Genomic DNA, 14,000 nt, shown 5'->3' with positions numbered 1-14,000 from the left:
TGAAGTTAATCAGTTAGTTTTTTTTTTTTTTAACTATTATTAGCTCATGGACTTAAAACATATTTGATGGGTTTTAATTCATTGCAATTGTTATCCTTATTGGAGCAAAAATTGTGCCATCTGAGGCAACTGGGAGCCTATTCAGGCTGGCTGATGACCTCAGTGGTCTTTGATAACTTTCTTGCGACCTGGTATGACAATATATTCCAGGCTTATTGGCTTTTTTATTTCCTGCCCCAGACCTGGGATCAATCATGATTTCTTTTAACAGGAAATGAAATCTCAAGACCACTTGTGGGTAAGTCATTGCTTCTAAGGCTTTTAAGTGTAAAGAACCTCGAACGCTCCTAGGTTCCTGTTTATATGTGTGTGTTAAAGATAAAATACTTCATGAGATGATACAGATGTATCTAATTTATATGTAGCATGCTTTCACATATCAGATCTGTATCTCCTTTGCTCCATCCTAAGAATCCTGATGGAATCCTCAGAACCAGATGATTATTTATTTGTTTCATTTCACAACATACACCCAACAACTTCCGAATGCCAATACCAGTACAACTACCGATATAATTACGGAAATTAATGAAGTAATTTTCTAACTATGCGCTTCTCATCCCCTCCCTTTTTTCTCCGTCACAGCAGAGAAATACCTGTAAATACTCTACTCTCTCCTTTTCAACCTCCTTTAGCATTAATGCTGCACATGACTGTACACTCAGTGCTCACCACCAGTCTTTATGTGAATGTCTCTCCAGTTCCCTTGGTGACGGGAAGCTCATTCTCTGGTTTACTTTTCAGGAAGGAAAATGTGAACAATATTCACCAAGTTCTTGCACATTGATAATACATTGCTCCCTTTCTACTTTTTATTCCTAAATTTTATTCCTAAATCTTTCCTGAGTTTGGTGTTTTCCTTTTGAGGTTTTTCCAATTCTAATGTATGTAATTCTTTCATGTCATGTATCACTTTCCAAATGTCATTTTGTTCATTTTGAAAGAGTGGATTATAGTTTTCTGGGCTTGACTTTCTGGCAGGTGTTCATTGCCTTTTGAGGATATTATTATTCTCAGTTTTTCTTCTATTACCTCTGAATGGGCTTGACCTTGAATTGTACTTGTTGCTCACTTTTGTACGAATTTATTTTCTCCTAAGCCTTTAGTAGGAGGCAAGGTTCAGAATAGCTTTCTGCATTTCTCAGAATTCCCTCTTCTGTTGTCGTCATTTCTGGAATGTGCAAAAATCCGACGGCTTACTCTGAATTTTCCTGGTGTCCTCCTCTTCTACTTCTATCTGGACTTTCTCCTTCCTTTTTTCTCTGCTGTCCACATGCTGCTCAATTTTGATTTCACTCTCAGATGTCTCTCCTCCATGTAAGTTTCTGTCCTGGAAAGGAACCCTGGTATTAAGTCAGTTTCAAGTTCAGTTCCAGCTGCCTCATCCCCTTTCAGAACTTGCCAAGGGACTTCCATGTACTCACTCCCAGTTTTATCCACTGTTCACAAGTTAATAGGATTTCATTTTCCAGTGAATACCCACCGGGTATTTGGGGTTCTTCTCATTCAAGACCTTCAGATGCCCCATTGCCTCCTCCCCCTTTCTTCCATCCTCCTAGAAAATTCTCTTAGACAGAATTCCTTTGAACATAGGAATGCTTTTCTTTCCTCTGCTGTTGTACTCAAGAAAATTCATCATGAAAGTGTGAATTCTGTCATCTATTCCACCCTTGGAAAATATCTCAAAATAAGATTAAGGACGTGGTGACACTCTAGGATGGCAGCAACATTGTGGGATAGTCGTTGAATCTACCTGAGCCCCCTGCCCCCTAAAAAAACAGGTGGAATAAACTAGACACTAAAACAAAAACTCACAGACAATATTTACAAAAACCCTGGGTGATAAAGTATCCCACACACCCCATAATACAAGCAGATGAGGACAAACCTGAATTAGTCAATACATGCCCATTATTTTCCCAGGAGAAACTTGCTTGTGTTTGACATTTTAGAAGAAATTAAACATTTTAAGAAGCTTCCTTTCAGCTGCGGCCAGAGAAAATTACATTCCACACCCAAATATACACAGCTGGGTATCAAGGGGAAAAAGTAAGAGCTTTAATGGAGTTATTAAAGCTGCAGCATAAGAAATAAAATTCTCAATAGAAATTCTTTTAAGCTCATGAAATTTGAGGGAAACAAAGAATTGAAGGCCCTGTTTATTATTTGATTTCATAAAAATGCCTGGCGTGAAAGCAATTACCCATCCTAAATGCTTTGGCAGAGAAAATATACACTCACTCATCCCAGATTTAGGGGGAGGAAGACAGACAGTAGCTAGTAATGTCATAAATCTTAGAGGGATCTGAACAAGCAACTTCTGAACATTTTAAGAGTCTAACGAGAGCTAAACTTCAGCCCAGAAGAAGCAAATCAGGGAGCAGTTTCATCTTTTGCAAATCTCGGTTTCCATCTGGAGTCTCTCTTGCAGGGGGGCAGTAAACATCATCCTTTTTAAGAGCAGACAAGATCTTAATTGCCTGTTTGATCCTGGCATAGCTCTTCCCCAGGAGCAAAATTTAATGTAGCCCGTTTGGATATCGATAGCTCACTCATGAATATTCCCTGTGATGTAAAATGAGGGGAAATCTGAACACTTTCAAAATGCTGCAGTCTGTCTTTGGAGAGAGGGAGCAAGTCGTATTTTATCAAATACAAGCTGTGTCCCCAGAATGACACTGAAACATTTAGATGATAGCAACTAATTATATAAAGCCATTTACAACATAAATCAAAATAGTAAAGGAATCTTTGGCATTTGATTTTTTGGTTGTTGTTGAAAATGACAGCATAGTGAGGACAATATAATCTAATTATCTGAGTTGGCTGCACCAGAGAATTGTTTGAGGTGGAATCCACTTCGAATCCACATTTCCTGCCACAGATTATTGTCAGGGTGGTAGAGAGCAGTTTCTGGGGTGTTCTTTCATTTTTCTTTCCTTAGGACCTTGGACAAGTATTCTCACGTGATTTACAAAATCTTTCTAGAAGAAGAATGATGGTCAAAAGACAATGCTTAAAGCAGAAGAGCAAGAACTAGCTAGAGAAGTCAGTTAAAGCCACATGTGATACATTTGCAAATGTTTGTCACAACCAGATGGAGAAAGACAGGTGGCTTATCAGGATGGGACAGAACTAAGGATGGTACATGGCAAACAGAATATTTTTCTGCTCTCAAGGAGCTCACCCTTGAGCAAGACATGGAAAACCAGCAAAAGGCACTCTGTGCTATCAGGTAACGGAGGAGAGATTCTAACCACAGATTTCAGAATCACCTGTATTTCTTAAAATACACAGATGTTCAGACCCCATCTCAGATCAACTAGACGCAAATCTTTAGTACAAGTCACTGATGGACTCAGTGAAAAAAACAAGGTAAATAAATCTAATACCAATTTAAGAAGTATTATTACTGGACATTTGACCTCATAATTTTAAAATTGGGATAAAATGCATATAACCTGAAATTTACCACTTTAACTATTTTTAAGTGTATGTACAATTTGTGGCATTAAGTTCTTTCACATTGTTGTCCAGTCATCACCCACCATCCATTCACAGAAGTCTTTCATCTTGCAAAACTGAGCCTTTGTACCCATTTAACAATAGACTGGGTGGCTTAGCAAAACAGAAATTTATCTCTCAAAGTTCTGGAGGCTGGAAGTCTGGGCTCATGGTGCCAGGATGGTCAGGATCTGGGGAGGACCCTATTCCAGGCTCCAGATGGCTGACTGCTCACTGTATCCTCACATGGTGAGAAAAGAGCTGGCTAGCAGGCTGGCCTCTTCTTACAAGGGCGCTGGTCCCAAGTCCTCACCTCCGAATACCATCACATTGGGACTAGGATTTCAAAATACAAATTTGAGGTGCAGACACAAACACTCAGTCCATAGCATCATATAAGTTGGATCTCATAATTTTTAAGTGTCACATTTATTGTAACTAAGGTTTTTAAAGATTCCTTTAAAGAACACGACAGTTACATGTCTCCCATGAGGAGATCACAAACATAGAGCTACCAGATGAATAAAGGGCACAGTCATCCTGGTATTCATTAAATCACTGAGTTCTTGGGGCTAAGGAATAGATTTCTAGGGGGAGTGTGGAATCCAGGTTCAAAAGTGCTTCATACCAAGGAACTTAAAGATATGCAAAGATGATGAGCTCTGGAAAACTCTAACCAGTGGCTCAACTAATTACAAAAACAACCTTTTTCAAAGAATGAATACGAGAAATTTGAATACAATTTTTTAAAACCAACGATTTTCATCTTTCTGTTCCAAAACCAAAACCTGAATGGAGTGAGTAAAACATTCGTAATTTTTCTTTTTATACTAGACCAAGTCAGAAGGTCTGGCTTCACTCTTGCCTTTGATAATCGGAAATTAGCGTTTCAATATTCCTTAAAAGACTTAAAAACAGGATGTAGGACTTTTATGCATATTGGAAAATAAAATCAAACAAACCACAACGAATATGATGCAGCAGAGAGGACCAAGGTGACAGCAAGGATACCAAACAGAACCTCTCCCCATCATCCAAGAACATCCCCCAAAGGATAGAACAAAAGACGGAAGAAGTAAGACCAGATATACAGAAATCACCTAATTGTAAATGGTTTAACTTCACTTATCAAAAAATCAAAATGTGGAATCTAAAATAAACAAACCAACCAACCAAGCTCACAGGTACAGAGAACAGATTGGCGGTTGACAGAGATGGGGCTTGGGGATGAGAGAAATGGGTGAATTATTTTTGTTTTTGTTTTTTTTTAGTTTAAATAAATTGATTTATCTTTCAGATAACTAATTAATTTTTAAAAAATTGGATACTAGACTCAAACAGAGCTGGGCCATAAGTAAAAAAAAAAAGGAGACACACACACACACACAGTTCCTCCCTCAATTTATCTTCCCTCTGCATTTTAAAATTTGACTTCCTGCTGTGTGAGCCACATTCCAGAAAACTTCCACAGAAGGAAATGAGGGTCCAGGAGCTTCAGTTAGAGCTTTTCAGCCAAAGCTGTGTGACCTACATTTGCAAGAAGAGGACTTCAAGCTCTTTTGGACTGAGGGGTATTTCCTCCACCCTCTGAGCTGTATGCAGCTTTTTCTATTCAAGAGTTGGTGATTAAAACCAATTTTTTTTTCTTCCTGCTGAAACTACACAAGGAGAAAGAAACAGTGGAAAAAGGACACCCTCTTAAAACCTGGTCCTGGAGTTGGAACATTATACAAACTCATTGTATTGGTGAGAATCGTCTCCTGAGCTCAGGTGCACAGAAGGAAGTCTGGACAAGGCAGCCCAGGGCTGGGCATTGACCTCTCAGCAGTAACTTCACCCTGGGTGTGTTGGGCAGAGTGGGGAGGAGGGCCGGTGGGAGGGGGGCTTTTTTAATGGACAGCTAGGTGTCCCTGCCACAGTACTTAGCTGCTTCGCCCCGGGGCCGGGCACACAGTCGGAGCTCAGCCCCCGAGCAAAAAGCCTCCTCATGAGCAGGCATGATCCTTGTAAACACATTATTTATTTAAAGTGAGGTTTCAAACTGCCACCCAGTAGGAATTGCATATTCAAATATAAAGAGTTTGATTACAAGTGCTTCTTGAAAGATTTAAATATTTAAGCATTTGCATTGGTTGTAAAGATTTATATTTTGTGAAGAGGAAAAGTAACTGGTTTCTTCTGTAAGCCTGGGCTCCTCTGCAGCCCCTAAGAGAAAGAAATCCCCCCTAAAAAGGAGCCACATTGCGGTGACAGATGGCCAGTCACCACGAGCAGGCTCTTAAAGGGTGACTTCCGGTGTCTGTCCCCAGAGAGAGAAGTTCTCTGCTGCCCCCAAGCCAGCAGGGAGCCGTCAGTTTCTCACATCTCCAATACCTTCCCCGGCTGAGTCTCACCACCCAAGAAGCACCCTCTGTTCCCTTCCTTCCCCTGCCACGGGCCTTCCGTGGCTAGTTTAGAGATCAGGGCGACCTGTGTGCACCCTCATCATAGGCATTTGTCTTCTGGAATCACATCTTTTTATGGGGAGTCACTTCAGGGAAAGATAAACCATCGGCTGAGGGCAGGTGGACAGACCCTGAAACCTCTGGCTATAGATGGTCCCGGAGCCCAGCCCAGACCCTCTCTCTGCCTCGGTGTCTCCAGATCAGCAGCCCAGAAGGGCCTTCTCTGGGGTATGGTAGGGGAGGTTTCGAATCATTGAGTTGGGGGGGGTTTGTGGTCACCATCTAAGGGATGCGGGGGGTTGGCTTGGACAGATGGGATCCCTGTAGTGAAAGTGAATCCAGCTGGTCTGGTTGTCAGTGATGTGTTCTCTACAGACTCAAAACCTATGCAGTTTCAGTGTGTTGATTTCCTATGCTGTGTAACAAAGCAGAGGCAGAGTGAAATGGAGGCAGTTACTATAAAGGAATGCATAGTAACCAGTAGTCCAACTTTGATTTCAGGCCCCAAGAGCCTTAAACTATCCCCAGGGAGTCTGGCCAACAGGGAAGGAAGGGAATGAAGCTTACCTGGCTGGTGATTTCCTCCTGCAGAAAACGTATTGAGCCTCATCAGGACCCTTGCAAAGTGCAAAGTCCCACAGTTCTTGGGCAGAGGGAGAAGGTCCCAGCTTTTACTTTCTTTGCTCTCCTTCTCAAAAGGAGTTCCCACGGAGCAGGGGCCCTCAGCCAGGGCTGGGTGGAGACAGACCAGCTGAATCTCCTCTTTGCCCCTTCCTTAAAGGGCCAGAACAACGATTGACCAGGACCATCCTTCCACATACCAGCCTGGTGAACCCACATACCAGCCCAGGAGAGGAAAAACACATCTCTCCTGGGACGGCCAGGGACACAGCATACTCTCAGCCCACTGCCTTACTACGTAGTTTTAAACACAGGGGCCTAAAAACATCTTGCGGGGATTCAGAAGCAGGTAGAACGCATTGTGGAAAGTTAAGAAAGCTGTGGCTGAAATCATCTTCATCCCACCCTGCTGTTTGGGGGAGGGCATTACAAAGCCAGCCTTCACAATACAGGGTTGTTGGGGGCCCTATTAAAATTTATAACCCGCGTCTAATTTTATAACGAACGCTGCCCTCCCTCCCACGCCTTCCTTCCGCTGTTCCACTCTGGCTCCCTGTCACTATTTGCTCATGAAATGATACCTGAGATAATAAAAGAATGTTCCTGCGATCTTCTTTTGGGGCAGACCGGCCAAATGTAAAGGGCCCTGGATGGGTGTCAGGAAACCTGGATTCTGAGCCCTGCCACCTTCAGCGATTCCCTTAACCTCAGGAATTCAATTAACTTGGCATTTATAAAGGAGTGGATTATCTCTGTGATCCCTTGTAGGCCCCAAATCTATAACCTGAAGTCAGGGAACAGGAAATGTTTGCCGTGGCAGGGAAAACCGCATCTCCATTCCTGTGGAAGAAGTAAATGAAGGACTTGGGTATCCCGGATCACTAAGGAGGAAATATGTGCCTACAGAGCCATCCCATGAGCTGTGTGTGTCATACACCAATTGTCTCCAAGGGCAAGTTCACAAGACCATTCGCCACCAGTACAATTAACTCAGGAATGTCCAAAGGCCCAAGGCCCAAATTAATTTTGATAGAGAACAGCAAGTTAATGCCACTTGCCCCTCCCCACTGGAAAAAGAAACAGGTCCTGCTGTGAATGAGAGGGAAGGTGAAGAGCTTTGCTCCTGAGATGTTAGGGCAGTGCCTCATCTCCTGATCAGGTATGCATGGTGACAGCTGATCAGTTCGGGCCATCCTCTCCAGAGCTGTCTCATGCTCAGCTTCTTCCCGCCTCAGTTACTTCTCTATGAGACTGAGATGAGGCTAACGTGTCTGCAGGTTGATGGAGAAGACTGGCGCTAACTCACATGCTCACGGACCATCGGAGCAGAAGACGCCAGCTATTCTCATGGATAAATGACGGGTGGCAGAGGTTTGTATGACGTTTATGCAGTGGCTGAGCGATACGCTTGAAGAATCAAATGTCCTGATAGGTGCCAAAGAATCTTTCATCCTGAAAAAAGTGGCATAGAGATATTAGTCATTATTTGGGGCTGCCCAGTTCAAACCTCTTCTTACAGGTGAAGAAATGGAAGCCCAGCGAGGGGAGCATCCAGCCTGAGGTCACCAGCAGGAGAAAGGCAGAGCCACATGTGGAAGCTGGGGCCCCAGGGAGGGGTCAGCCCCCCAGACCAAGCTCTTTCTCTGTGTAAATCACGGAGCGATATTGAGGACAATTTATCTTTTCATTAGCTTAAACATTTTGTCTTCAAAGAATCTTAAATGCTCTATTTGTGATCCCCAGTGTGTTTTGGAAACTACAATTAAACTCTAGGAATTAAAACAAGTTAGAAAAATAAAGCCCTGATTTACCAGAAGTCCTGTGGAATGAGGAGTTTGGTCTAATTGAAGTTTACGGCACTTTTATTTTACAATTAAAGGTGACCATGTTGGAGGACCTCTTTCATGCCAGGAGCTGTAATAGACATTTCGCAAGTACTATCTTCACATAATCTCCACAGAAACCCTCTGATGGTTGGCATTCCTGTCTTGCAGTGACGTTCATCAGGAGAACTGATGCAGATCTGGGTTTTGCACCCAGGCTTCAAGACCACAGCGTCCTCCCCGACACGCCTCCCTCTGGCTCTCCCTTGGTAGGACAGCCCCTGATGTGGGCTGGGGCACTGCCAACTCCAGTGGCCTCTTCCCTGGACCATGTCAATGAGCAAGGGAGAGCCACCTGATCTGAGCAAAACCACTAGCTCTCTGTCCCAACTCTAGGGCAAAATTACACCAGCAGGAAGCCAGCTGGGGTGAGTCATTCTGAGGGCAAGACCCTCAAAAGACAGTCCCTGAGCTCCTGCCTCCAGACCCCTGGGGCTGGACCCTGGTCTTTGTTCTCAGGTCTGTTTGTCCCACTGGCCAACTCCTCCCTTCCAATGATAGAAACTCCTACCCGGTCCCTGTTTGTCTCCTAAATTTTTTAAATTGGTTTCTTTTTTGTGTAAGCAGAGAATCCAAACGATCTATCACTATTACGGAGGAATCCTTTGTTTTGCTTTAAAATATCGATCTTTATAATAACCTTCTAAAATCTATAGCACCCACATCTCTGCCTTATTATGTACAATAGCAAATATGTCAACATAGTATATTATTTAATGAGAGAACTTGCCTTGCCTAAAAATGAATGTAAAAGGCACAGTAAATTGGGCTGATTCTTTGTTGAGCCCAAGACACAGAGGGAAAGATATTCTCGGGGAGGGAGCATTTGATTCTTTTTTTCTTTTCTGCTAAATCCCTAACATGAAACTTTGTGTTTTGCCTCAATCCCCTGGGTCTCGTGGGTCACCTTGGAGTCTGTGCCTTAAAGTCCTGGGCAGACCTTCCCCCGGCCCGCTGCCCAGGTCCCTGTTGTCCTCTTTGTCTTCTCCAGCTACTGCCGAGGATGACCTGCTGCCTTCCGTCCCTGTGGCTCCGCAGCTATTCATTCTCACCAGGGTCTCCAGCCTGGAGTCTCCTGCACGGCCACCGACGGTGTCGCCAGTCTGTGCGTGACACGCGGTCCTGATTTACCCCGCAGCCTCCACACACGGCTGAGCCCATTCGCTTCCTAGACTTTACACTCCCTCCCCAGCAGGACTTTGGAAGCTGTTATCCCAGGGCTGCAGGGCATTGGAGATTTTCCTGCATGTGTGCACATGCCCTCTCGCCTACTCCTCCAGGTGGACTGGAATGTAACTCTGGAATCAGAGAAGAGGGACTGGTTCCTTTCGCTCCAAGATTCCTTTGGCGGGTCTGGCTACTCAGCATTACCTGTAGCTGCTCCGCACCCTCCCCTCCACCGGGGCTCACGCATGTTCCAGACATTTCGTGAGCACCTGTGCTGCGTGCCAGGTACTGAACTAAGGACTGAGTCCCTGACCTCAGGAACTCCAAGACCACCAGGAGGGAAGAGAGGCAAGTGAGGAACTGACTGCATGCCTGTGGGCCGCGTGCCATGTGAGAGAGCTGTGCGGGGGTTCTGACATCAGGCCGCAGAGAGGCTCCGGGATTCTGGAGAGCCCTCCTCTCCCACCGCACAGTGCGTCCTGTGCACCTGCTGAGGGCCAGCTGTGCTAACGCGACAGCCGCCTCCATCGCCGATTTCCATCGCTGTTATGGGCTCATGCAAAATTCAGACAAGGATCTCAGCTCTCCACCACTGTGATTAATTAGCTGATGCATAAGTATCAGGCACATCCACATCATTCGCGCTCCCTCCAAGAACCACGTGATGAGAGGCCTCATTTAGTTGATGGGAGCATGAGCTCAGCTTTCACCAGGAAGCATCCCCAGCTGCTCTGAGGGCATCCCTGGACCTGGGGCGGAGTCAACGCGGGGAACACCATTAATTGATTCGTTTCCCAGCTGTTTCATCAGTTCCTTTTAAATGCATGAGGCTAATAAGGAGTGCTTGCCATTTGGTGATTTTTTTTCTGGTCCCTTTCAGGCAGCCCACGTGGTTACCCAGCATCCACAATTAAATCACAGTCTAAGGTTGGAAATGGCTCTGGAGAGAGGCAGGCTGGCACTGTCTCTGCGATTGCGGGGCCTCTGCCTAAAAACACACACCTGTGGGACAACCAGGCAGGGCCGCAGAGAGGCCCTGGGCAGAGGCCAGTGAGATTCCAACTCCTCTTGTCTGTGTCAAAGTTCAGAATAATCCTGGTTTCCACAATATTCCTGCTCCGTTTTCCCACCCACTAAAAATGGAATGCTCTCTGCTCACTCGCTCTCTCTCTCTCTCTCTCCCTCAGCTCCCCTCCTCTAGATCTTTGTAAAATTGCAGGTTTAAGGTCGGCTTCCTACAATAAAATACAAGCCCCAGAAGGGAAGCATCTGCTTTGCCCTCTGCTGTAATCCCAGCACATCTGAAAGTGCCCGGCACATGGTAAGAACTGACCATCATTGTTGAATGAATAAATGAATCGTCTTCACTCTTTGACCTCAGCCCTCATCTCTGGGGGGACAACTCCAGCCTTAAACTTGCTCCTAAACCAAGTCCCACATCTTCAGCAGTCTGTCTGCATTTCTTTCTGCCAGCTGCTCACAATCAACAAGCTTGCGACAGAAATCTTTTTTTCTCTCTCCAAACCAGCATCCCCATCTGACCTTCCTATTTCTGCCAGCAACACCATCACTCACTCAAACAGTCCCATACAAAACCTCAGTGTGGGGCTGCCTCCCCTCTGCCTTCTGCTGACTACAGCTTGTCCTAAAGCCTGCTAACTTGTTCACTGCAAGGTTTCCAGTCACCCTCCCTTTCTTGTCAACCCCAGTCCCACGGTCTGGCTCAGGATTTCATTCCTTTAGATTTACCCTCTTACAACTGCCTCCTAACTGGTCGCATGGCTTTCTTAATCCACTGGACACTTTTCCACCAGATCAATGTTCCCCAAAGTCTGTTCATCTGCCACTTCTCTAACCTAATCAAAACTTATCAACCACTCTCTACTGCCTACTATTTTGAACCTTGGCATTCAGAGTTCTCCATGGTCACCCCTTAAATATTTTGTCCAGCCACACCTCCAGTGATTCCCAAGTTAGGAACTTCCATCCATCTAGCATTAGCTCCTGAGCATGTTGTATACCTGGACTCATGTCCTCTCCTACCTCTGCCCCAGGAGTCTCTCTCCTCAACTCCATCCAGTGAAATCTCACCCAGCCTTTAAGGCCAGCCCAGATCACACCTCCTCCAGGAAGCCCTCCCTAACCAGTTGAGGCCACCATTGTCTCCCCCTCATCTGAATTCTGTAGCTTGTGTCCTCTGTACCCTCAATCGATTTTAACATATAGAGCTGAGTGGATATAGTGAATCAGTAGCAGTTTTGTCGTGAGTTTTAGCCTTATCTCTCCAGCCAGCTTGTAAACTCCTTCTGAACAGGGCTCATGGTTCATGTTGTCTTGCATTCCCTACAAGAGTTAATCTTCTTGTTTCCCAAATCAGGACCTTGCACAGAGTAGGAACTCAGTGGATATTGGTTGATTTTAAAGGAAGATAAGACTGAAATAAATGAACATCAGGATAAGCATCAAACTGTGCATATTTAGGAATCTGCTTTCCTCAGGATACTTTTGAAGTATTATCCTCCAATAAAACTGGATATTTTAAACAGCACCAACCTCACATATTAGCTGTAAAACACACTAGCTTACCTCAGAACTTATTTCACTGTTACTAACTTACAGGAGACGGAAAATTAGAGAACGTCTTAAATTCCAGTAACAAAAGTAGGTCATCTGGAAACCGATCTTAATTTCCCATATTTAAATCACCTCGTTTCAGCAATAACATGGTAAACGTAGTGATGATGAAGGGCTCCAGAGTAACTCTTTTGCAGTGCTTGTGTTTTAAATCAACACAGAAGTGCTATTCATCTTGTTCTGATTCTAACAGGTTAAACTACTTCCACTTTGGATTTCAGGAAAAGTCTCCAGTGTGGTTCTAGATTCTAAGATGTGGATCCCCCTGCTTCCTCTTCTGGAATGAATGTATGTGTCCCTCCCCCAGATTCACTGATGGAAGCCTCATCCCCAAAGTGATGGAACTGGGAGGTGAGGCCTTTGGGAGGTGATTAGGTCGTGAGGGTGGACCCCTTATGAATGGGATTAGTGCCCTTATAAGAAGAGATGGAGTGGGAGGGTATAGCTCAGTGGTAGAGTGCATGCCTAGCATGCACGAGGTCCTGGGTTCAATCCCCAGTACCTCCATTAAGAAACAAATAAATAAACCTGATTACCACCCCCTGCCCCCTACCCCAAATAAAAACAGATAACAGGAGAGAGCTCACCCGCTCTCCCTCTGCTCTCCACCATGTGTGGGTGCAAGGAGACAGCTGTCTGCAAACCAGGAAGCAGGTCTTCACCAGACTCAGGATCTGCCAATACCTTGCTGCCTTCATCTTAGACTTCCCAGCCTCCAGAACTGTGAGAAATAAATGGTTTTGGTTTAAACCACCCAGTTTATGGTATATTTGTTATAATAGCCTGAATTAAGCCAGTCCGCCTACCCCCAACCTCTGCCATCTGGGTATCTTCTGACAAATACAGTCTGCTGGGTCTGATCCCAGAGCTACTGCTAATAATTCCCTGGGTAGGGCCCAGGAATATGATGTCAAAATGCCACACTGGCGATTCCGATGAGAAGCAGCTTTGGGAATCCCTGGTCTTTGGACATGGAGAGGCTAAGTGGCCCCTAAGAGCCACAAAGTGGCCCTTTGAGGCTGCGCTGACCCCTGTCTGCCAGAACAGCCTCATTCTGAACCACTCTGCCTTCTCTCTCTAAGAATGTGCCCGCACACACACATCTACCTGGCTCGACCCAGCCCCATGCCTCTGTACAGCCCTCTACAGCCCTCCACCTGTCTGGGTTACCCCTGCCTACCTTGCCCATCCACTCAGCCCCTCCTCTGCAAAGTCTTCTGGAATGCCCGCTGGCCACTCACAGCCCTTGCCCCTCTGTGTCACTGCTGCGCCTCTCTGGTTGGACATTCTTTATTTGTGTACAATTTGAAGAGCATCAGTGGAGCTTCAGTCATGTACCAGGTCCTGTGTGGGGCTGAGCAGATGGAGCTAAACAGGATGCTGCCTCTGGGCTCAGGGAGGTTAGAGTCGAACCGGAGAGATGAACCAGAAAACCCCAGATGAGACGTGAGGGCTTTAACGTCCCTCACACAGAGAGAGCAGGAGAGAGCAGCATCTGCTCAGACTTTGGGGTCAGACTTTCCTTTTTGAAAAGCTGGCTCTTCAGCTGAGGTTTTGTATTGCGTTGCATTGTATTGTATTGTACTATTTTGTTTGTTTCCGTCAAGGGGAACACACAAAGAGGCAAACTGTTTTCAAGATTTGTTATGGAAAATCTTAGATCCTTCTCTCCCCTCACCATTTCTCC

General features: G+C 45.2%; 1 long non-coding RNA gene across 1 annotated transcript in view; it reads right to left on the bottom strand.

Annotated features, from left to right (window-relative positions):
• Positions 1–292: 292 nt before the first annotated feature.
• LOC135321845 (uncharacterized) overlaps positions 293–14,000 on the bottom strand; it is a 40,046-nt gene continuing 26,338 nt past the window's right edge. The window contains exons 3-4 of the long non-coding RNA XR_010382000.1: positions 12,901–13,034; positions 293–1,390 (exon numbers count right to left, since the gene is read on the bottom strand). This is a non-coding gene — a long non-coding RNA (uncharacterized LOC135321845). The remainder of the gene's footprint in view (positions 1,391–12,900; positions 13,035–14,000) is intronic.

Source organism: Camelus dromedarius, chromosome 8, assembly GCF_036321535.1.
Source record: "Camelus dromedarius isolate mCamDro1 chromosome 8, mCamDro1.pat, whole genome shotgun sequence".
NCBI lineage: Eukaryota > Metazoa > Chordata > Mammalia > Artiodactyla > Camelidae > Camelus > Camelus dromedarius.
The sequence above is the reverse complement of the archived record's forward strand: the minus strand, read 5'-3'. Positions and strand labels throughout refer to the sequence as shown.